Source organism: Notamacropus eugenii, chromosome 5 (assembly GCF_028372415.1).
Source record: "Notamacropus eugenii isolate mMacEug1 chromosome 5, mMacEug1.pri_v2, whole genome shotgun sequence".
NCBI lineage: Eukaryota > Metazoa > Chordata > Mammalia > Diprotodontia > Macropodidae > Notamacropus > Notamacropus eugenii.
The window spans coordinates 390,581,880-390,607,009 of NC_092876.1; the positions used below are offsets into that span (position 1 = coordinate 390,581,880).

Below are 25,130 nucleotides of genomic sequence, written 5' to 3' on the forward strand. Positions count from 1 at the left end.
CCATTTCTTCCTATAACTCCCTTAAATTCTCCTCTAAGAATCTGGATGCTATACCACTTGGGGCATATATGTGTAGTGATGATATTGTCTTTGGTACCTTTTAGCAGGATATAGTTTCCCTCCCTATCTCTTTGATATATTTCTGCTTTTGCTTTATCTGAGATTAAGATTGCTAATCCTCCTTTTTTTTTTTTACATCAACTGAAGTACAATATATTCTGCTCCAACCTTTTACCTTTAGCTAGTGTGTATTCCCCCATTTAAAAAGTGTTTCTTGTAAACAATTTATTGATATATTATGTGTTGTCATCCATTCTGCTATCTGCATCCATTTAATGGTAGAAGTCATTCCATTCACATTCACTATTATCTATAGTATCTGTGTCTTTCCCTCTATCTTCTTTCCAGCCATTTATGCTCTTAGTTCTCCCTTCTTCCTTTCCCTCCTCAATTGAGCTTAATTTTTGACCACCATCTCCCTCAGTCTTCCCTCTCTTCTTTCAGCCTCCCTCCATTTTTCTTCACCTTTCCATTACTACTTCTTCTCTCCCTTTTAACCTCTCTTCCCTTTTCTTTCCCCTTTTCCTTCCTACTACTTATGGAGAAAGTTAGATTTCTCTACTTAACTGAGTTTGTTGGTCCTTCCTTGAACCACATCAGATGAGACTAAATCTCAAACAATGCTCATCTCCCTCTCCTCTTTCCATCTATTATAATATATTTTTGTGCCTCTTCCTGTGAAATAATGCATATTTTCCTGCCTCCTTCTTTTCACATCTCCTGTTACTATCCCTTTTCACCCTTAAATCACATTTTTATCATCACTTCTTTTATACTCACTGTCTCAATCTATGCATATCCCTTCTACATATCATAATAAATATACAACTCTCAAGATTAACAAGTATCATCTTCCCTAACAGGAATATAAATAGTTTGCCCATATTGAGTAACAAGTTTCCCCCTTCCTTTTTACCTTGTTATACCTCTCTTGAATCTTGTGTTTGAAGATCAAATTTTCTACTGAGCTCTGACCTTTTCATCAGTAAGGTCTGGGAAACTCTTATTTCATTGAATATCTGTCTTCTTGTCTGAAATAGTGTGCTAATTTTTGCTGGGTAATTCATCCTTCGTTGTAGTCCCAGTTCCTTCACTTTACAGAATATCATATTCTAATACCTCTACATTCTTTAAGTGACTATTTTACCCTCTGGATCTAGCACCTATGAGCAGTTTTCTTTGATGATTACTTGGAAGATATTGTCCAGGCTCTTTTTTTCATCATGGTTTTTTGGTAGAACCGTAATTATTAGATTTTTCTCTTCTGGATCTATTTTCTGTGTTAGTTGTTTTTCCAGTTAGATATTTTACATTTTCTTCCATCTTTTCCTTCGTTAGATTTACTAATTATTAATGTCTCAAAGTGTCATTAGCTTCCACTTACCTGATTCTATTTTCTCAATTTGTTTTCTACAGTTAAATTTTGCATCTCCTTATCCCTCTGTTCAGTGTTCCTTTTATGGAGTCATTTTCACTCATTAGTTTTTATACTTCCTTTTCCATTTGAAAGGTTAAAACAAAAAATCATAAAAGCAATAAACTATTTCATTCAAGACAATGACAACAATGAGACAACCTACCAAACTCTATGGGATACTGCAAAAGCAGTTCTTAGGGGAAGTTTTATATCTTTGAATGACTACACGAATACAATAGACACAAAGGAGTAAAATATATTAGGCATGCAGCTGAAAAAATTAGAAAAAGAACAAATTGAAAACTCCCAAGTAAAGACAAAATTAGAAATATTGAAAACCAAAGGAGAGATAAATACAATTGAAATTAAGAAAACTATTGAACTGGTAAGTAAAACTTAGAGTTGATTTTATGAAAAATCAATAAAATTAATAAACCTTTTCAACTAAATTTAAAAAAAAAAACATTAAAGAAAAAAACCTAAATTACCTATATCAAAAAGAAAAAGGATGAACCAACCTCCAATATGTAGGAAATTAAATCAATATTTAGAAACTACTTTGCCCAACTGTATGCCCATAAATTTAACAATCTAAATGACATTGGAATTTGAATACATAAATAACCTCATTTCAGAAAAAGAAATGGAAGAAGCCATCAATGAACTCCCTAGGAAAACACTGCCAGGGTCAGATGGATTTACAAGTGAATTCTATCAAACATTTAAGGAACAGTTAATGCCAATACTATATAGACTATTTGTAAAAATTGAGGAAGAATGAGTCCTGCCAAATTATTTTTATGATACAAATATGTTTTTGATACCTAAGCCCAGAAGAGACAAAATAAAGAATATTATAGAGAAATTTATCTAATAAAAATAGATCCAAAAATTTAAATAAGGTATTACCAAAAGAATTCAGAAACTTATCAGGAGAATAGTACATGGTGTTCAGCTAGGATTTATACCAGAAAGACAGGGCTGGTTCAATATTAGGAAAGTTATTAACATTATTTATCATAACAACAATGAAACTAATGGAAAACTCATAATTGTCTCAATAGATGCAGAAAAAGCTTTTGAGAAAACACAAAACCCATTCCTATTGATAGCACTGGAGAGCAGAAGAATAAAAGGAATTTTCCATAAAATAGTAACTAGTATCTACCTAAAACCATCAGCAAGCATTATATGCAATATGGATCAGCTTTTCCACTAAGATCAGGGATGAAACAAGAATGTGCATTATCACCACAGTTCTTCAATATGGTACTAGACACGTTAACTGTAACACTTAGAGAAGTAAAAGAAATTGAAGGAATTAGAATAGGCAAAGGAGAAACTAAGTTATCACTCATTGCAGATGACATGATGACATACTTCAAGAATCCCAGAGAATCAAATAAAAACTACTTGAAATAATTAAAAACTTTAGCAAAGTTGCAGGTTACAAAATAAATCCACATAAATCATCTGCATTTCTCTATATTACTATCAAAGCCCAAGAGCAAGAGATAGTAAGAGAAATCCCATTTAAAGCCACAGTAGATAGTATAAAACATTTGAGAGTCTACCTGCCAAAACAAATTCAAGGACTATATGAACACAATTGCAAGACACTTCGTAGAAATAAAGTCAGATCTAAGTAAGTGGAAAACATCAGTTGATCATGGGTATCCAGAGCCAATATAACTGAAATGACAATTCCACAAAAATTAATTTACTTATTCAGTGCCATACCAATCAAACTACCAGATAACTATTTTCTAGAGTTGGAAAAAGATATCAAAATTCATCTGCAATAACAAAAGGTCCAAAAAAAATCATGGGATCTAATGAATACAAATGCTAGGGAAGGTGGCCTAACCCTACCAGGTCTCAAACTGTATTTTAAAGCAGCAATTATTAAAACCACTTGGCCCTGTCTACGAAACAGAGGGATAGACCAGTGGACAAAATAGTCAATGAATATAGAAATCTACTGTTTGATAAACCCAGGGATACCAGCTTCTGGGATATGAACTCACTGTTGGACAAAACTTGCTGGGAAAACTGGATAATGGTGTGATGCAAACTGGGCATAGATCAATGCCTTATACCATACAAAAGTATAAAATCCAAATGGGTACATGATCTATGTATAAAAGTAGGTACTACAAACAAGTTAGGATAGCAAGAAATAGTGTATTTGCCAGATTTAGGGAGTAAGGAGAAATTTTTGACCAAACAAGACATAGAAAACTTTATGAAGTGCAAAACTGATAAGTTTGATTACATTAAACTGAAAAGTTTTTACACAAACTCACCCAGTGGAACTCAAATCAAGAGGGAAGCAGCACAACCACATGGTTAAAGGATATGAACAGGCAGTTTTCACAGAAAGAAACTAAAGCTTTCTATAGTCATATAAAAAAAATGCGTTACATCGCTATTGATTAGAGTGATGAAAATTAAAACAACTCTGAGATATTGCATCACACTTATCAGATTGGCTAACATGATTAAACAGGAAGATGATAAATGTTGGAGAAATTGTGGGAGAGTTGGAACACTAATTCATTGTTGGTGGAATTGTGAGCTGATCCAACCATTCTGCAGAACAATTTGAAACTATGCCAAAAGGGCTACAAAAATATGCAAACCCTTTGACTCAGCAATGTTGCTTCTAAAAGTGGGAAAGGCTCCCACCTGTATAAAAACAATTATAGCAGCTCTCTTTGTGATGTCTATGAACTGGAAATCAAGGGGATCCTCATTAATTGATGGTGACTGAATAATTTTTGGTTATTGAATGTAAAGGAATACTATTGTGCTAAAAGAAATGATGAACAGGAAGAATTCAGAGAGGCCTGTAATGACTTATATGAATTGATGCTGAGTGAAAGCAGCAGAAAGAGGATAACTTTGCACATAGCAACCGCCACAGTGTGTGAGGAATTTTTCTGGTAGACTTAGTCCTTCACAGCAATGTGAAGACCTAAAAAATTCCTGTGGACTTTTGAGGCAAAATGCCTTCCACATCCTGAAAAAGAATTTTAGAATTTGCTCACAGAGTGGAGGAGACCATTTTCTTTTGTGTTATGTTTTGTTTTTGTTTTATGGTTTCTCCCATTCATTTTAATTGTTCTAGTCCACATGGCTATGGTAAAATTTTATTTTATAGGAAGATATGTGTAGAATCTATATAAGATTGCAAACTGTGTAATGGAGGGATAGAGGAGAGAGGGGGGAAGAAAAGGGAGAGAGGGGAAAAAATCTAAAATATATCAAAGTGATTATGGAACACAATCAAATAAAATAATTATTTTAAAAAAGAAAACAAAGAAAAAATAATCTGGAAAAAGAAATGGTTAAAACTATGAAAAATCAATTAAAATGTTAAAAATGGTAGTTTAGCTATACCATTTCTTAAACTATATTATGAAGCAGTAATCATAAAAGCAATGTAATACTGTCTAGGAAATAGAGTATTGAATAATTTAGGTACACAATTCATAATTGTAAAATAATATAGTACTATAGTGTTTGTTAAACCCAAAGAATCAAAATTTGGGATTAAAACTCACTGTTTGACAAAAAAATGTTAGGAATACAGGAAAGCAGTTTGGCAGAAACTAGGTATAGACTAATATCTCACACCCTACCAAAATAAGGTCAAAATCGGCACATAATTTAGATATAAAGAGTGATACCATAAGCAAATGAGTGGAGCATGGTCAAGTTTATATTCCAGATCCTTGGATATGCAACAACAACTGATAGTAAGCATTATGACATATAGAACTCACAACTTTGATAATATTAAATTTAAAAAAAGGTTTTGCACAAACAATACCAATGAAGACAAGATTAGATGGAATGCACAGAACTCGGGTGAAAATTCAACCAGTTTCTCTGATAAAGGCCTCGTTTCTGAAATACTTAAAGGACTGGTCAAATTCCTAAGAACACAAGTAATTCCTCAATTGATAAATGGTCAAATATTAGAATGGCAAATTTTCTTATGAAGAAACTAATATTATCTTTGGTTATATGAAAAAATGTTCTAATCACTATTGATTAGATAAATGTAAACTTAAAAAATTCTGAGGTACCACATCACTCCATTAGATTGACTGATGTGACAAACAATGATAATGATACATGTTGGAGGGGTTGTGGGTAAACTGGGACACTAATGCATTGTTAGTGGAGTCATAAAGTCATTCAGTCATTCTGGAATGTAACTTGGAGCTATGTCCAAATAACTGAACATCTCTGCAGTCTTTTTCAACGCAGCAATAACACATCTAAGTCTGTATTCCAATTACATAAAGAAAAAAAAAACGATAGAAAACCTGTATGTACAAAATATTTTCAGCATAGCTTTCATTAGTGCTAAAGAACTGGAAATCTTGAGAATGTCCATCAATTGAGGAATGACTAAATAAGCTGTAGTCTATGATTGTGGTGGAATAATATTGTGCTATAAAAAATAACAAATAAATTACATTCAGGGGGAGAAAAATAACCTTGAAAGTCTTACATGAACTGATACAAAAGGAAGTGAGCAGAACCAGGAGAGTACTGTACACAGTCACAGCAATATTGCACGATGATCAAACGTGAATGACAACTATCTTCAGCAATAAAATTATCCAAGAAAATTCCAAAGGACTTATGATGAAACATGTTATCCACTTGTAGAGAAAGAATGAAGTCTAAATGGAAGATTGAAGAAAGTTTTAATAAAAACTTTTTTTCTTTTTTGCATGTGTTTTTCATAACATGACTTATATGGAAATATATTTCACATGACTGCATGAGTGACCAAAACAAATTCCTTGCCCTATTTATTGATGAAGTTGAAGGGGAGAAAATTTGGAACTTAAAATTATAAAAACGATTGTTCATAATCTTGCATGAAACAGGATAATCACATATTTGAAGTGGCGAAATAATGAGTTCATGAAATATGTGTGAATGTGAAAACTTTTACATTATCATTTCTACTGTTGAGTGGTAGAGTGAGGTAGCCCATATTTGGAACTTCTCCCAAGTTTTTCAATAATCTCAGATTTTTCACCTTCATAAAGTTAATTCATTAACTATTTAACGTTTATGTTCTGATTTTCTTACTTTGTTTCTGTGGATCACGGAGTTTCATGAAATCTTGGGGAAATTTAAATTGCAAATAACACGAAGAGTAAAAACAAAACATCCTTTGGGTATAATTAAGTCACACCATACTACCTAAGCAATATTGCTTTGAAAAACGCCAAAGAAAAATCCACTATTAAAAAAGAAGAAGAAAACATCCAGTGCATTAATTAGACCTTCACTGAAACCTAGATGCAAATATGAGTAACAAATTCATGCATCAAATACTGTCTTGTGCTTAGAAGTTTTACTTTCTCTGTGCTCCTAAATGGTTAGCTGGTATAATATCAAGTGTCAAAATCTTTGAATTTATGCTACACACACACACACACACACACACACACACACACACACACACACACACACACACACACGGACATTTGAGGACTTACCCCATAGTCAAAGGAATTAGCCTTCACTCTCAGCTACTGATTCCAGTAATTTCATGGCCTGTCACATTTCTCTGCACTCTCATTTTATCCAGAGACAAAAACTGAGACCCTTTCCCCTCCAGATCTCATGTTTTGCCTTTCTTCAGTGCCAAATAAGGAAATGGTCAGTGATAGCACAGCTCCTGGTGTTAACGACATTAGGAAAAACGAAGATAGCATCAACATTTTCTGGACCTCCTTTATCCACTAAGTCTCTTTTTTAATTAAGTTTTTTTTTCTTTTTAGAAAATAATTCGTTTTTAATTTTCATCACTCACTTCCACAATATTTTGAGTTCAAAATTTTTTCCTAGTCTCTCCCCTCCCCCACCCTAAGACAATATGTATTCTGTTTATCCCTTCCCCCAATCTGTCATCGCACCTATCACTTACCCCCACCTTATCCCAATGTCTTCTGTTTTCCTATAGCTCAAGATAGATTTCAGTACTCCATTGCCTGCATGACATTTCCCAGTAGCATGTTAAAATTATTTTAACATTTGCTTTTAAAACTTTGGGTTACAGTGTGTCTCCCTGCCCACCCACCATCATTGAGAAGGTAAGCACGTTGATGTAGATTATATATGTGTATTCATGCAAAACACTTCCACAATACTCATGTTGTGAAAGACTAATAACATTTCCCTCCATCATATTCTGTCCCCCCATTTATTCTATTTTCTCCCATGACCCTGTCCCACTTTAAAAAATGTGCTTCTGATTGCTCTCCTCCCCATTTGACCTCTTTTCTCTCACTCCCCCGCCTTATAACATTTCCCACTACTTTGCTGTAGAGTCAGATAGATTGACATGCCAAATTAAGCGTGTATGGTATTCTCCCCAGTCAAACCAATGGGAGTAACATTTATTCATTCCCTTCTCACCTCTGCCCTCTTCCCCTCCTCTGTAAAACTTTTTCTTGTCTCTATTATGTGAGATAATTTACCCCATTTTTTCACTCCCTTTCTTCTTCTTCTTCTTCCTCTACTTTCCCCTCTCACCCCTTAATTTTATTTTTCAAATATAAACCCTACATATTCAATTCACCCTTCTCTCTCTCTCTCTCTCTCTCTCTCTCTCTCTCTCTCTCTCTCTCTCTCTCTCTCTCTCTCTCTCTCTCTCTCATAGGTGTGATGTGGTATCTTACAGTAGTTTTGATTTGCATCTCTCTAATCAATAGTGATTTAGAGCATTTTTTCATACGACTATAGCTTTAATTTCTTCCTCTGAAAACTGTCTGTTCATATCATTTGACCATTTATCAATTGGGAAATGACTTGTATTCCTGTACATTTGCCTCAGTTTTCTATATGTTTTAGAAATGAGGCCTTTATCATAGACATTAGTTGCAAAAGAAATGCAAGAATCTTAATAATTCCATAAAGGTTTCCATAGGAATCAGTCCAAAGACACATCAGTACATAGCAATGAGAGACAGATAACATATTATTTTAAAAATATGTTTGTTTAGAGGCACATATTTTTTAATTCCTATATATGTAATTCAATTTGACATTTGTGAAGTGACTACTATATTCTAGGCATTGTCCTAGTTGAGAAGTGATACACTTTTGAATATATGTTTCCCTGTTGTCAAGAAGCTTATGCTAATTGGTGAGATAAAAGTACAAAAAACCCAACACTGTAAAATAAATCTCAATATGATAAGCACTTAAAAAGTTAAGAATTAATTGAGATGGGAGGTGTGGATTGAAAACATCTCAAGGAAAGGCATAGCCAAGATGACAGAGTAGAAAGAGACAAATTCTCTAGCTCTTCCTCCACAGCCTATATAATACCTGTAAAAAATGACTCTCAACAAATTCTAGAGCAGTAGAAGCCACAGAACATCAGAGTGAAAAAGATTTCTTGTCCAAGGTAGCCAGTGTCCAGCTACTCTCACCTGCATTTCTCCTCATTGACTTTTTGGGTCTCTTTTGCCATTTGGATTAATCTATTTTTAAGGTGTTATTTTCTTCATCATTTTTGTTTCTTTTTTAGCAAGCTATTGTCTTGATTTTCATAATTTTCTTGCATTACTCTCATTTCTCTTCCCAATTTTTCCTCTACTTCTCTTACTTGATTTCCAAGATTCTTTTTGAGCTGTTCTATGGCCTGAGAAAATTCATATTTGTCTTGGAGGCTTTTGATGTAGGTACTATGACCTTCTCGTCTTCTGCTTGAATGCTTTGATATTACTTGTCACCAAAGTAAGATTCTGAAGTCTATTTTTCCCTGTTTCCTCATTTACCCAGCCAATTACTTGATTTTTGAGCTCTTTGCTAAAGTAGTACTCTGCTTCCAGATTGGAGACTCCTCTGTCCCAAATTTCATTGGTTTTGTGCATCTGTTTTCAGAGATATTTCTAGGGACCTATAAAAGTTTTCTTCTTCCAATTTCTAAGATCAAAAGAGAGGTGTTTACTTATCTCTTTTCCTGTTCTCTGGTCTGTGAGTCATCTGCTCTATGCCTAACCATCTGTGGTCCGAGAACTCCAGAAGCATCTGCTCCCACTGCCACCATCCTGGGTCTGGTTCCTTACCCTACTCCTCTCTTCACAAGGGGTTAGGGCCAGTTCATGTTCTTCTGTCCCCCAGGACCAAGAAAGCCTTCCCATTGACCTTTGAAACTGTTTTTGGCTTTTATGAGTTAAGAAGTCTGCACTTGGCTATAGCTGCCAATGAATCAGTTCCCTTAAATCCTGCTCTAGTCCGTTTGTGCCAGCAGGGCCCATGTTGGACTGTGCTCTGCTACCAGTCTACCATGGGAGACTCTTTCTCTCAACCTTTCAGATTATTTTGGCCTGGGTGTTTATTTCACTATATCATTTTGAGGGTTATGAAAATTGAGAATTTGTTTAGTATCATTGTTTACGGATATTTGGAAAGTTTTGTGGAAGAGCTCAAGCAATTTCCTGTTTTCACTCCACCATCTTAGCTTTGCCCCGCCCACCAAGTCTCTATAAGCTTTGCTCTTACTTTTATCTTCACCTTCTCTTTTTGGTATACAATAATATCTCCTTTCCTTTCATTCTTAAATGTTCTATTTAGCTACTGTAAAGAAATGCGCAGGAAAGCTATTGAGTCTGACTGTTCTTCAGAAGTATAGATAAAAAACAATGGGTTTCCATCTTTTTCAAACCTCTCTAAGGAAATGACTCAAAATCATAAAAGAAAATATTAGAAGGCCTCTGAATCCTTGCCTTCCCACCCTGAGAATGACACCTAAAGTGGCATACCAAAAATGAAACAAACAAACATCAAGAACAACAACAACACTTCTTTATAACAATATACAAGGCAACAAGTGACTGTATGATTACTGGATGAATTTTCAGGCACAAACTATATGGTATTAAAGTGATATCTCATTAGTTATCTAACCTATTATAGCATGAACCATGAATAATCTGGAAAGGAATTAAGGGCAAAAATGTTGTTTCTATGAAACTTAATCAGTTTACCAGTTGGTATTTATATGTGATTTGTTTCTCAGTCATTATATTCCTTCCAATTATTTATTGAATTCTGATAGTTTTCTTAGTGATGTGGATGAAGATGAATTATTTAAAAAGCAGGCCTACTGACTTCCTGCCTTCTTTTGTTCTATATGTTGTCATTAATGCTACTGTTGATGAGATAGATATATAGAACTCAACAGGTTTCATTTCTTCCAAGGTGAAAACCATCTGGGCCTATCATTTATAAAAACAAAAAAAGATTCTGAAGGAAAAACTGGTGACAAATTAAAAGAAAAAATGAGACACAACTCACCAAAAAATATACTGTGAGTCATATGGATTTCAGCTTTAGTCAAATTCTAACTGACTTGATGAAATAATTCACAGAATTCCTCAGACTCCCCAGTGTGGAATTTCCATTTGCCTAAAGAGAACAATGCCAGTAATGTTTTCTATTTTACTTTTTTAAAATGGGATTATCACTTACTGATCAATTGAATTTGAAGAGTAGAATTTTTCATTTTCTTAAGTGTGTACGTAAGCATATTTTTTATAAAGCAGTAAAAATTTAAATAATTATAGTACTGATCTTTTTTTCTTTCCCTATATTCTTTCATCTTTTAAGAGTCTAGATGATTGATGAGATATCACTATATTTTTCTGCCTTAGAATTCACGTTAATTTGCAAACATGTAGAATACATTGTATGCACATGCATGAATGAATACATACATGTATATGTATATACATATAAATACATGTATTCACATACAAGTACACACATATACAATATATACACACAAGGGAGTTTTGAGTTGTATATAAAACAATGTACACATAAGCAAACCAGATAAATTAAGGAGTCATTCTCCTTATTAAAAACGTCTTCACAGAGGATTTCTTTAATTTTCTCAGCAGGCCAGCAAGGAAGGGGGGGCACTTTGTTGATAGACAATTAAACATATTAATGGGCTGTTTACAAATGACTGAGAAAGCCTGACAGCTGTTATGGATTAAAGCTACCCAGAGTTTTTAAATGTACTGTTTTGGATATTTTACTAAGGCTTATAACTGAGATAAACAGAAATCATTTTAGTATGACTTTGGGTTAAATACATCTATCAACATAAGCAAAAAATGAAAATCAACCCCCATTCTCACTTTTATTAGCAAAGAACTGTGGCATCATGTCATTAAGGGATTAGAAAATTCTATAAAGAAAAATGGAAAACAGTCGATGAGTATTTTAGTGTTTTTTGGTATATAGAGTGTTTTGGTTAATAGAAATTCTCTTCAGTTCTCATCACTTAAAAAAGAATTGGAATTGAAAGTCACTTTAGTAAGAAAATTTGACAGAAATGTTCTGTCAATGCTTCAATGTTGTGTATTAATGACATTGTATTCTAGAAGGTTGTGCCAAATGGTTATACACACTTGCAGTTATGACTAGGAATATAGACAGTCAATCTCTGTATTTTCCATAAATAGCAATCTAAGCACCAAGAGATTTCAACATTGGTACATGACCAACCTGACATTTTCACTAGACTTGGTAGCAGAAGCAAATAGTTTGGAGTTAAACAGTAGTAACACATAACATTGATCATTTCTTTTATATCATTTTTTTTCATGGATTGTTGTTGCTTGTCCTTCATTCTTGAAGAGGACTATGCAATTAGGAAGGTGATGTCATGACATCAAAATGAGGGAGGGATGCTCAAAGTTCCCAGCCTCACTTTCTCTTCCAGAAGTATCACAGTCCAGTGGCAAGATATTGATCAGGAGGACTGGAGGTGACTCAGGAGACAGTGGGAGATCTTGGCCTTTGTAAGTGAAGATTTTTAACAGGTCTCAGTTTGACTAAGGCAATGCCACATTTAGTGACTAAGACTGGGTAAGAAATAAAGCAGAGAATGGCCTCTTTTATGTAATAATAAAAAAAAAACTGAGAGGGGAAGACTCTCAGGGTTTCTGGACAAAACAAAGAATTGCTATGTACATTCATTCTGATTTAATTAGGGCCTGAACAATGACCAAGTGGGTCTTGGTCTGGGTCCTATTATTGGTCAATGAAGGAGGCTTTTACCCCGCTTTTTTTTTCATGTACATAAGCGGTGGCAAATGCAAATACATACTTATGCCCATAATGCTCTACTCAATATTCTTCACATTAATTGAAATGGAGATTTTTGTGAGATTACCAAGCCTAGAATCAGCTAGGAAGCACAGTGTATAGAATCTTCCTAAGACAGTTCAAATGGACACACTTCAGTTTTCTGGCATGGTGCTGGTAGACTGTTCATGTTTCACAGGCATAGAGTCATGAGGACAGAACAATGGCTTTGTAGACCTTCAGTTTGGTAGTCAGTTTAATACCACTTGTCTCTCATACATTTCTTCAGAGTCTCTCAAACACTATGCTATCTCTGGCAATGTGTAGGTCAACCTCATTATCAATATGTACATCCCTGAAAAGTACACTACAAAGGCAAGTGAACTTATCCACAGCAATCAAAACTTGTCCATTTGTTCTAACCAATGATTCCACATATGGATGGTGTGGTAGTGGCTGATGGAGCACCTATATATTCTTATTAATTGTTAGGCCAAAAGTAGCAGAGGCAGCAGAGAATTGATCCATACTTTATTGAGTTTCAGCTTCAGAGGCTGCATTGAGTGAACAATCATGCACCAACAAACTCTCCATTTTAATGTTGGCTTGTAGCCTTTTCAAATTGAAGAATTCATCATCTGTATGGTAGCTGACCTTGATGCCTTCTTCATGCTCATTGAAAGCATTTGACAACATGGCTGAAAACATCACTCTAAAAAGCATGGGAGTAAGTAAACAGCCCACTTTCATTCCATTGGTTACTGGAAAGGTATGAGAGCAATTGTCCACTAGTCAGAACCCTGAGAACGCATTTTGTCATGAAATTGACATACAATACTGATGAACTTCTCTGGACAACCAAATTCTGAAATAATTTTCCATTAGCCCTCACGACTAACAGTTTAAAATGCCTTGGTTAGATCTACAAAGTTGTGTACACACCTCTGTTTTGCTTCTGGCATTCCTTCTGGTTTTGTCGTGCATATTGACTGTTCTGAGATCACACTGGCTCTCAGGTATATGACCATCTTCCAGGTGAAGGATCAGCCTATGAAGCAGGACTCTAGCAAGAATCTTGCCAGCAATGACTAAGAGAGAGACCCTTCTGTGATTACCACAGGACAATCTATTTCCTTTTCCTTTATTGAGATGTACAAGGGAGGCATCTTTGAACTGCTGAGGGTTAACCTCTTGTTGCATATAACCTAGAAAATTTCAGCCAGCTTTTCCATGAGCAATGGACACCTTGCTTTGTAAATCTCAGCAGGAATAGAATCAGCATCAGGTGCTTTGTCACATGAAAGGAGCATAATGACACTCAAAACCTCTTCTTCAGTTGGAGGTTCAGCAAGTGAGGAATTGACTTCAACCTGAGGTGATTGGTCAATGGCCTCAATATTGATTTATGATGATCTGTTAAGAACAGTATGGAATTGTTCAGTCCTTCTCTCTAGAATTATGTCCATATCACTAATCAATGTGACTCCTTCAGCATGGAATAATTGTGATGAATCATAAATTTTTGGTCCATAAATAGCCTTCAGGGAATCGTAAAAGTGCTTTGGATTTTTACTATCAATATAAAACTGAATCTCATCTGCCTTCTTACAGAGACAGGAATTGTGCATCTCCTTAAGCTTTGTTTGTACTTTACTTTTGATGGAATTAAATGTGTCCTTCTTAGAGGTAGATGAACTATACTGCTGGTAAATCCTGTGGAGTTCTCATTTTTCATTTAACAGCTTCTGAATTACCGCATCATTTTCATCAAACCAATTTTGGTGTTTGTGAGTATTCTAACCTAGATGAGCAAATGTGGTGCTGCTTACCAAATCTCTGAAAGTTCCTCATTCCCTTTCTGCTCCACTGTTGCCAACTGTGTGTTTGTTGAACTTTCCCTCCAAGTTAGTAAGAAACTCTTCACACTCAGAGAATAGCTCTAATTTGTTGACATTAATTCTGCTGGTAATCATTTTGCCTTGGGGACAGCACTTTGGATTAATGTGAATATTAGGTTGGAAATAATGAGTCTATGATCAGTCCAGTATGTCACCACAAACTGCCTTTGTCACTCCCACATGTTGTCTGTCACTTCTCCTTACAATCACAAAGTCTATTAGGTTACAATGTTTGCTAGAAGCATGCATCCGTGAATTTTTACTGCTCTTAGGTAAATAGAAAACAATGCTGGTGATGAGAAGGCCATGTGATACACAAGTTTTCAGCAGGAAATGGCCACGACTATTGCTGTTCCCAACTCCATTCCTCCCTAGGACTCCATGCCAAGTCTGGTAGTCTGAGTTTACTCTAGCATTAAATTCACCCCAAATTATAAGCTTATCCTCTTTTGGCACATTGATAATAAGAGTCTCTAGGTCTTCATAAAAAATTTTTGTTGATGTTATCATTGTTCACCATGATGGGAGCATAGGCACTTATGACGGAGGTGTGATGCTTTCCTGCAAGTGTCAATCACAGTGTCATGAGCCTTTCATTCATTCTTTTTGGCAGATATATCAACTTGCTGACTTGATTAGGTTTTTATTATTGTTAATTTTGTTTATTTTCAGTGTTCTACAGTCACTACCATATAACTTAGATTTTTTCCCACAACTTCCCCCTCTCTCCCCTCTTCCTCCCCAAGATGGTGTACAATTTTATATTGTTTGTACACATACATTCCTATTAAATACGTTTTCACTATAATCATACTGTGTAGAAGAATTAAAGTGAATGGGACAAATCATGTAACAAACCAAAATATAATACCCACACACACACAAATGATCTACTACATTTTGCAATTGAATTCCATATTTCTTTCTCTGGATGTGGAAGGCAATTTTACTTAAACTACCATTGGGAATTTTTTTAAGTCCTTGCATTACAATGAAGTTGCAAAATTCTCACACATAATGGTCGTTGCTGTGCACAAAGTTCTCCTGGTTCTGTTCCTTTCTCTGAGCAACAGATCATATAAGTCTTTCCAGGCCTCTCTGAAGTCTTCCTCTTCATCATTTCTTGTAGCACGATAGTATCCCATCACATTCATATACAATAATTTATTCAGCCATTTCCCAGGTGATGGGCATCTCCTTCATTTCCAGTTTTTGGCCACCAAAAGGAGTGCTGTTATAAATATTTTTGTACATGTGAAATCCTTTCCCATTTTTACGATCTCTTTGGGATACAGTTCTAGAAGCACTATTGCTGGGTCAAAGGGTATACACATTTTTGCATCCCTTTGGCCATAGTTCCAAATTGCTCTGCAGAATGGTTGGATCAACTCACAGCTCCATCAACAATGAATTAGTGGTCCAACTCTCCCACATCCTCTCCAATATTTATCAACATTTACTATGTTTGCCAATTTGACAGGTGTGATGTGATACCTCAGGCTTGATTTGATTTGCATCTCTCTAATCAGTAGTGCTTTAAAACATTTTTTCATATGACTATAGATATCTTTAATTTCTTCCTCTGAAAATTGCCTATTCATATCCTTTGACCATTTATCAATTGGGGAATTATTTGTATTTTATACATTTGACTCAGTTCTCTATATGTTCTAGAAATGAGGCCTTTATCACAGACATTAACTGCAAAAATTGTTTCCCACTTTTCTGCATCCCTCCGAATCTTGGTTGCACTTGGTTTGGTTGTGCAAAACCTTTTCAGTTTAATGTAATCAAAATTATCCATCTTGCACTTCATACTGCTTTCTATCTCTTCCTTGGTCAAAAATTCTTCTCTTCTCCATAAATCTGGTAAATACACTATTCCTTGCTCCACCAATTTGTCCATAGTATCAATCTTTATACCTAGATCATGTACCCATTTGAACTTTTTTCTTGTGTATGGTGTCACGCATTGGTTTGTGCCTAGTTTCCACCACAGTTATCCAGTTTTCCCAGCAATTTTTGTCCAACAGTGAGTTCTTATCCCAGAATCTTGGGTCCTCGGGTTTATCAAACAGTAAATTGCTATATTCATTGCCTACTGCATCTTGAGTACCTAGCATATTCCACTTGTCTACCTTTCTGTTTCTTTGCCAATACCAAGTAGTTTTAACAACTGCTGCTTTATAATGCATTTTAAGATCTGGTAGCTCTTGGCCCCCTTTTCTAGAATTTCTTTTATTAGTCCCTTTGATATTCTGGACCTTTTATTCTTCCAGATGAATTTTGATATTATTTTTTTCAGCTCTAGAAAATAATTGTCTGATAGGTTATTTGGTATGGCACTAAATAAGTAAATTAATTTAGGTAGAATTGTAACTTTTATGATATTGGCTTGGTTTCATTGAAAAACCTTCACCAGCTTAACGGCATTGCCCTTCACTACAGTCACTCCAGATAATGTGTATGCAGCTCTGACTTCAGCAAGCTGACCTTCATTTGCCAGCCTTGTCTCACTTAGGTTTGCTGTTTGGATGCAATCCCTGTTGTCTCTTGAAACAAGAGCAGTTCATCTTCCAGGACTATTCGATTTTGGATTGTTTATAAGTGTGTGCACATTCCATGTGCTGATGATGTGTGGAATCATCTTTGCAGATGTTTTTGTACATTTTATACATTTCTTTTGTGTTTTGACCACAGAGTGGGATTCCCTACCTTCCTTGGTAGTCAGGCCAGGGGTGGGTAAGCAGACAATTTTAGGGTTCCATGTCTAGCCCTTTTCCTCATGCAAGGAGATGAGCAGTGTGATCCTTTAAAGGCAGCTCAGATACCCAGGGCTGCTGAATCCCACTGCTGCTTCCAGTGAGAAATGATCTCATCGCTAGGACTGCCTGTGTGTACGGCTGTGACTACAGTTTCCACTGTATCCACACCTGCTGCTTCATCACTTGCTTGTCATCAGAGGACTTTGAGGTATAATAGCAAAATGGTATGGATGATGTCTTTTGATTTGTATGCAAATTAGATTTAAGTGAGACAGAGTAGCATGAAGTCGTCAACCTCACTCTCTCCTCTGGAGTCATCATAGACCAGTGGCAGGACAGAGTCAAGATGACTGGAAATAGTTTAGGACCTTGGTGTCTAAGCTCTAAGCTCTAAGTGCTCCATATCACCTGCTTCAGTTGCCTTCATGGCCATTAGAACAAATTGTTCTCATGTTGCCATTCCACTAGGGGAAGTCTTCACATGCTTGGTACAGACACTGCCCCCCAATTCAAAAACGGGTTTGAGACCAGTTGATTCCCCTCAACTTGGTTTGGGCTCTTTGCAAAAATGATTTACCTAGGTGTGATTGCTGCCCATGCTACAGCTTCTTGGATCCACAGCTGAGAGTTGGGTGGAATAGGTGGACACTAAAGGTGGAAAGGAGCAACCCTGGAAAGGGCTTGGCAGTCATCACAACAGAAGTATTGGTTCTGCTATAACACACCCTACATCCCTTAATCTGCATAAACACCAAGTTATGGTATTGTTTGGCAATATTTTTAAAATGCTTATTTATTTATTTTTGGTTTTCAACATTCATTTCCATAAAATTTTGAGCTCCAAATTTTCTCCCCATCTCTCTCCTCCCACTACCCCATAATGCCTTACATTCTGATTAACCCTTCCCTCAATATGCTCTCCCTCCTATCACACATCCCCTTTCTTTTATCTCCATCTTTTCTCTTTTCTTGTAGAGCAAGATTGATTTCTATACCCCACTACCTGTATTTTTTTTATTTCCTATTTGTATGCAAAAATGTTCATTCCTAAAACTTTGAGTTCCAACTTATCTCTCTTCCTCTCTCCCCACCCATCTCCACTGAGAAGTTAAACAATTCTATAAAGGCTATACAGGAGCAGTTTTGCAAAATATTTTCATAATATTCATGTTGTGTAAGAGTAAATATATTTCTCTCCATCCCATCCTGCACCCCACTTTTCCATTCTCTCTTTTGACCTTATCACTCCCCAAAACTGCTTACATCTAATTATTTCCTCCTCGAATTTTCCCTCTCTTCTCTCATGTCTCCACACCACACTTGCCCCTTCTTCCCTACTTTCCTGTAGTGTAGGATAGAATTTCAAGCCAAATTGAGTGAACATGTTATTCCCTACTTAAGCCAAATGTGAAGAGAATAAGGTTCATTTTTTCCCTCTCACCTCCTCCCATTTCTCCTCCACTGAAAAAGCCTTTTCTTGCCTGTTTTGTGAAAGATAATTTACCCCACTCCATTTCTCCCTTTTTCCTCCCAACATATTCCTCTCTCATCCCTTAATTTTATTTTTTAGATCATTCCTTCTTATTCAACTCACTGTGTGCTCTCTGTCTACATATGTGCCTGCGAATATAATCTCATATATTCAGAAAAGTCTTAAGAGTTGCAAATATTATCTTTCCATGTGGAAATGTAAACAGTTTAACTTACACCTCCCCCCCCTTCCTCTCCATTGAAAAAGCTTCTTCTTGCATCTTTTATGAGAGATAATTTACCCTATTTCATTTCTCCCTTTCTCCTCCCAATATATTCCTCTCTCACCCTTTAATTTTTCTTTTTTAGATATGATCCCGTCCTATTCAACTCACCCTGTGCTCTTTGTTTGTTTATGTATGTATGTATGTATGTATATATGTAATATATAATATAATATATAATATATGTATATAATATGTGTGTGTGATCCATCCAACCACCCAAATACTGAGAAAAGTTTCAAGAGCTACAAATATTGTCTTTCCATTTAAGAATGTAAATAATTCAACTTCAGTAAGCCCGTTATGATTTCTCTTCCCTATTTACCTTTTCATACTTCTCTTGATTCTTGTGTTTCAGTCATATTTTCTCTTCAGTTCTCAACTTTTCATCAAGAATGCTCAAAAGTCCTCTATTTCATTGAATGACCATTTTTCCCCCTGAAGTATTATACTCAGTTTTGCAGAGTAGGTGATTCTTGGTTTTAATTCTACTTCCCTTGACTTCTGGAATATCATATTCCAAACCTTTTGATCCCTGAATATAGTAGCTGCCAGATTTTGTGTTATCCTGATTGCATTTCTACAATAGTCGAATTGTTTTTTGTAGCTCCTTGCAATGTCTTTTCCTTGACCTGGGAACTCTGGAATTTGGCTACAATATTCCTAAGAGTTTCTCTTTTTGGATCTCTTTCAGGAGGTTATCCATGGATTCTTTCAATATTTATTTTACCCTCTGGTTCTAGAATATTCGGGCAGTTTTCCTCGATAATTTTATGAAAGATGATGTCTAGTTTATTCTTTTGATCATGGTTTTCAAGTAGTCTCAAACTTTTTAAATTGTCTCCCTGGATCTATTTTCCAGGTCAGTTGTTTTTCCAATGAGCTATTTCACCTTATCTTCCATTTTTTTTTCATTCTTTTGGTTTGGTTTTGAAGTTTCTTGTTTTCTCATAAAGTTGTTAGCTTCCATCTCTTCCATTCTCATTTTTAAAGAACTATTTTCTTCAGTGAGCTTTTGAACGTCCTTTTCCATTTGACTAATTCTATTTTTTTAATCATTCTTCTCCTCATTGGCTTTTTGGACCTCTTTTGCCAATTGAGTTAGCCTATTTTTAAAGTAGTTTCTTCAGCATTTTTTGAGTCTTCTTTAGCAAACTGCTGACTCACTTTTCATGGCTTTCTTGCATCACTCTCATTTCTCTTTCCAACCTTTCCTCCACCTCTCTTACCTGATTTTCAAAATCCTTTTGGAGCTCTTCCATGGCCTGAGATCATTGCATATTTACTTTGGAGGTAGTGGAAACCTTGACTTCTTCTGAATTTATGCATTGTTCTTCCTCATTCAAAAGGATGTAAGAGAATAACTCTTCACCAAGAAAGTAGCCTGCTGTAGTCTTAATCATTTCTTCCATTTGGGGGGCATTTTCCCAGCCACTTAATTGATTTTTGAGTCCTTTGTCAAGAAAAGGGTATAGTCTGGGGACCTGTAAATTTTCCGTTGCTCCAAAGTGACACAATCAAGGGTCTGTGCACTGGTCTGGGAACTACCAAAGCTTTTCTGCCCAGAATCTGTGAGTGGTGGAATTCCCTCTCCACAACCTACTCCAGGATGCCAGGCCCCAGGACGTTGCTCAGGGTTGAGGTTCACGTCAGCTGATCAATTCCTCCAGGGGCTTTAGGCTGAGAGCTCCACAAATGGATATTACTTCTGCTGCCGCTGTTGCTGGTGCTGTCGCTGCCACTGCTGACACCTGGGGTATGGACTAGGGGTAGGCATTGCTCCCTTGTTACTGAGGTAAAAAAGCATTGTCCTTGGAGCTGTCTTTGACATTTGTGGGTTGAGGGATCTGAGAATATTGTCAACTTTGGGGTTTCTGACCCTGATGTCTGTTCTGGTCCTGTTTCTCCTGGTGCTGCACCATCAAGGTTAGGCTGTGCTCTCCTCCAGGCCCCATGTGATAGATCTTTCTTGGTGCCCTTCCAGGCTATCTTGGGCTGAAAATTTCTTTCACTCTGTCGTTTTGTGGCTTCTACTACTCTAGAAATTGTTGAGAGTCATGTTTACCGGTATTTTATGAGCTGTGGGGAATGTGGGCTAGAGTGTGTGAGTCTTTCTACTCGACCTTCTTGGCTTCCCCCTCACCCCCTCCATTCATATTTTGAAAGAATTATTTTCTTCAATGAGTGTTTGAAACTCCTTTTCCATTTGGTTAATTCTGCTTTTAAAAACATTCTTCTTCTCATTGGTTTTGGGACCTCTTTTGCCAATTGAGTTAGCCTATTTTTAAAGGTGTTATTTTCTTCAGCATTTTTTGGGGAGGGGTCTCCCCCCCCAAAAAAGCTGTTGACACGCTTTTAATGATTTTCTTGCATTACTCTCATTTCTCTTCCAGATTTGTCCTCCACCTCTCTTATTTGATTTTCAAATTCTTTTTGAGCTCTTCCATGGTATTAGATCACTGCACATCCACTTTAGAGGTTTTAGATGCAGAGACCCTTATGCCTAGATCTTCCTCTGATTGCAAGCATCACTCCTGCGCATTCTAAAAGATGAAAGAAAATTCCTGCTCACCAAGAAAGTAACCTTCTATTTTCTTATTATTTTTCCCTTTTATGGGCATTTTCCTAGCCAGTTACTTGACTTTTCAGTATTTTTTCAAGAGGATGGTATACTCTGGGGCCCTGTCAGTTCTCAGTTCTTCCAAGATGACATAATAAGAGGAGAAGAATTTACTGCTCTCCTGGCTTGCATATTGGTCTGGGAGGATCCAAAAACTATTATGCCCAGCATCTGCAAGTAGTAAAATTCTCTCTCCACAGATGCCTCCAGGTCTGCTAGCACTCTTCCTCTTTACCCCAGGGCCAGGCTCAGAGCTGGGTTTTCAGTCAGCGGCTCAGTATCCCTAGGGGCTTAAGGAAGAAGGTTAGGTAAATGGACACTGCCACTGCAGGGGTCGATGCTCAGAGGGCCAAACCACATCCCCCTCTCCTCCAAATAAAAAAGTTTTCTCACTGACTTTTGAAGTTTTCTTTGGCACTTGTGGGTTGAGGGATCTGAGAATCACCCCTGCTGCTGAGGATTCCTCCCCAGAGGCCTGTTCCAGTCCTGTCCATGCTTCACCTTGGGGCCAAGGTGGGTTTGTGCTCCTTGGGCTGTGCTTCCCTGTGTGCAGTGCGCAATAGGTCTTTCCTGTTGGCTTTCCAGGCTACCTACAGCTGAAAATCCCTTTCATTCTGTCGATTTGTGGCTTCTGCTGCTCTAGAATTTGTTTAGAGTCATTTCTTACAGGTATTTTATGGGCAGTGAGGGAAGAGCTAGAGTAAGTGTGTCTTTCAACTCTGCCATTTTTGCTCTGCCCCCCTGTTTTTGTCAGTTTAAAGATGGGAAAAAACTATAACTTGTCTGTTAGCTAAATAAGAAAAAAGGGGAAAAGAATGTTTGGAATGAAATGTATTTCATTTAATTTTCTATATCCTTTGATTTGATAAATCACAATTCTGGGAAATTTTAGGGAGCTTGTAATATGAATAAGCCATATGGTTGATTTTCCTTAGTAGTTTTGATATCATATTTCACGATGTTAATTACTACTCATTTTGTCTAATGCCATTAGACTGTTGCTGTGGGAAAATATAGAGAAAATTCTGTGAAATTACATTAACGCAGGTATTCTTCACCCACATTAAATTAATTAAAGGATTAGAGTGTAATGCTGTGGTAGCTTATTTTCAACCCTGGCATTCATATTGGACAGGGTTACTTATTAACAAAATGCCTATCCCCAAAATGATTTTATCCTACTGAGATGATCTGGTCAATCACCTGTTATTTTTATTGGATCCACACACACATTTAAACATTTAGTTAATTACAGACTAAAACAGTATGCAAGTAAGCACTTCTTAGCGAGAGCTGTTTGAAAGCATCACTAGCTCAAATATATATTTGGAACTTGGGGATAAAATTTGTTCATCACACTTCTTCTGACATGACTTATCAGTCTCTAACTCTAAGGAATGCAATTTGGGGAGGAAAAGGAAAATGTAGCTTTCTTCTTAGGAACCAGGTAAAATTGTACAATTCCTTGTACATGTATTTCTGTTTATCAGTTCAAGGATCTTGTGTGATCTTGTTGATGTGGGCACTTACTACAGTCAATATTATAGATGACAATCTATTTCTTTTTCTTTATTCTGCACAAGTCTTTTCCACATCCTTCTGTTTCTTCTTGATTGGTAACCTCTTCCTTTTAGTGTCCCATATTTTCCCTTTCCATCCATACATCTGTCTGATGGCATGTTTTACATACTATATAGTTATGATGTTATTTTATTGATATTTTTCACATGCAATATGTGACTCTTCACGGCTCTCTAATTCTTTGGAAACCATGATAATCTATGTTTGCTTAGAGTCATTTTAGAGGAAATGGGAAGGGTTTAGGGAGAAGTCAAACAAGTCCCTGCTTTTACTGAAGCATCTTGGCTCTGCTTTGCTACTTATAGCCTATGGGAATTAAAAAAAAATAATTCCACTGGGGCTTAATTTCTAAGCTGCAAAATGAGAATTACTGGGACAAAATGACTGATATCATTTTCAGATCATCATCTATGATGCTGTATAGCTAGAAAATGCAAGTGAGTGGCCAACCTGATATCTATTACATTAATTTTTCCAACATCAATCACCTTGTAACCCATTACACATAAGAAGAGCATTGCAAAACTTGTACTAGCCTATCATCAACCTTTAACAATTCAGTGTCATATCTCCATCACATCTGAGCAGATATATGAAAACTAATTATCAACACTCCCTCACTTCTGCATAGTATTTTGGTATTTCCCAGACACTTTCATTATCCTACTTCATTCTCCTGGACTGATTTGTTGATTGGTTTTGTAAAAGATGCTTTTGGACTAAATACATTTGTATATTAAAATTATTTCTTTCTTTAAACAAAACACACACATTCCTTTTATTTAGGAGTTCTTAAACAGGCATTCCTAAACTTATTTTTAATTTAAAAATATTTTAGTAATTACTTTTCATTATGCTTGTTTTAATTCCATGCATTTGACCATATATATTTAAAATATGATTCTGAAAAATTGTGCTCAGATTTCATCTTACTGCCAAAAGATTCTATAACACACACACACACACACACACACACACACACACACAAAAACCCTACACTACATTAAATTAATTCCTTTGAACTTAACAAAGTCAAATTTTCATTATCTTTCCCCTAGTCTTATTCTTTTTTCATAATGTGCTTTTATGTTTGTCACTCTTTATCTTATCTGCAATATTTCTTCCACACAACAAAACTCCAAACATTTGAAAGCATGTATGTCTATTTGTTAGTACTTTCCAAAGTAAAAACAAAATTCCAGTTTTTCAAGCAATATTCTCTGAACTTTCTAATCATGTTGATTACCTTATATAGATACTACTTAAAATTATTGTTATTAAAAACTTTTCAAAGTGAAAACAAATTATCCTGTGTAGGGTAAATATAATGGAATTATCACACAGGATTGGATGATTTGAATTCCATTAAACAAATATCAAGCGCCTTCTATATAAAAAGCAGTATGTTAAGCTTCTTCACAGACAAATCCGGGATAGCTTACTACCTGTGTGGCAATAGGAAAATTAATCCTGTTAAGTCTCTGTGATCTTATCTGTAGTTACCCCACTTGATAAAGGAAAGGAAAGGAAAGGAAAGGAAAGGAAAGGAAAGGAAAGGAAAGGAAAGGAAAGGAAAGGAAAGGAAAGGAAAGGAAAGGAAAGGAAAGGAAAGGAAAGGAAAGGAAAGGAAAGGAAAGGAAAGGAAAAGGAAGGGAAGGGAAGGGAAAGGAAGGGGAGGGAATGGGAGGGGAGGGAAGGGGAGGGAATGGGAGGGAAAATAAAGGACTCTAGTAAGTAAAACTCAAGTTAACTTGACATCTTCTGGCTATCCAAATTTACCTTCCTTGGAGAGGAGAAGGAAGGGGAAGGGGAGACAGACAGGAAAGGAGAAGCTGAGTTATCCAGCTAGCTGGGTCTCCATTCAGGCAGCTGCATGCTACTCACTGATTGTTG

General features: G+C 36.1%; 1 long non-coding RNA gene across 2 annotated transcripts in view; it reads right to left on the minus strand.

Annotated features, from left to right (window-relative positions):
- The window catches only part of LOC140506846 (uncharacterized), a 112,821-nt gene that overhangs the window by 63,622 nt on the left and 24,069 nt on the right, over nucleotides 1–25,130 (minus strand). For both annotated transcript variants that reach the window (XR_011968128.1, XR_011968127.1), the window contains exon 2: nucleotides 7,009–7,190. This is a non-coding gene — a long non-coding RNA (uncharacterized lncRNA). The remainder of the gene's footprint in view (nucleotides 1–7,008; nucleotides 7,191–25,130) is intronic.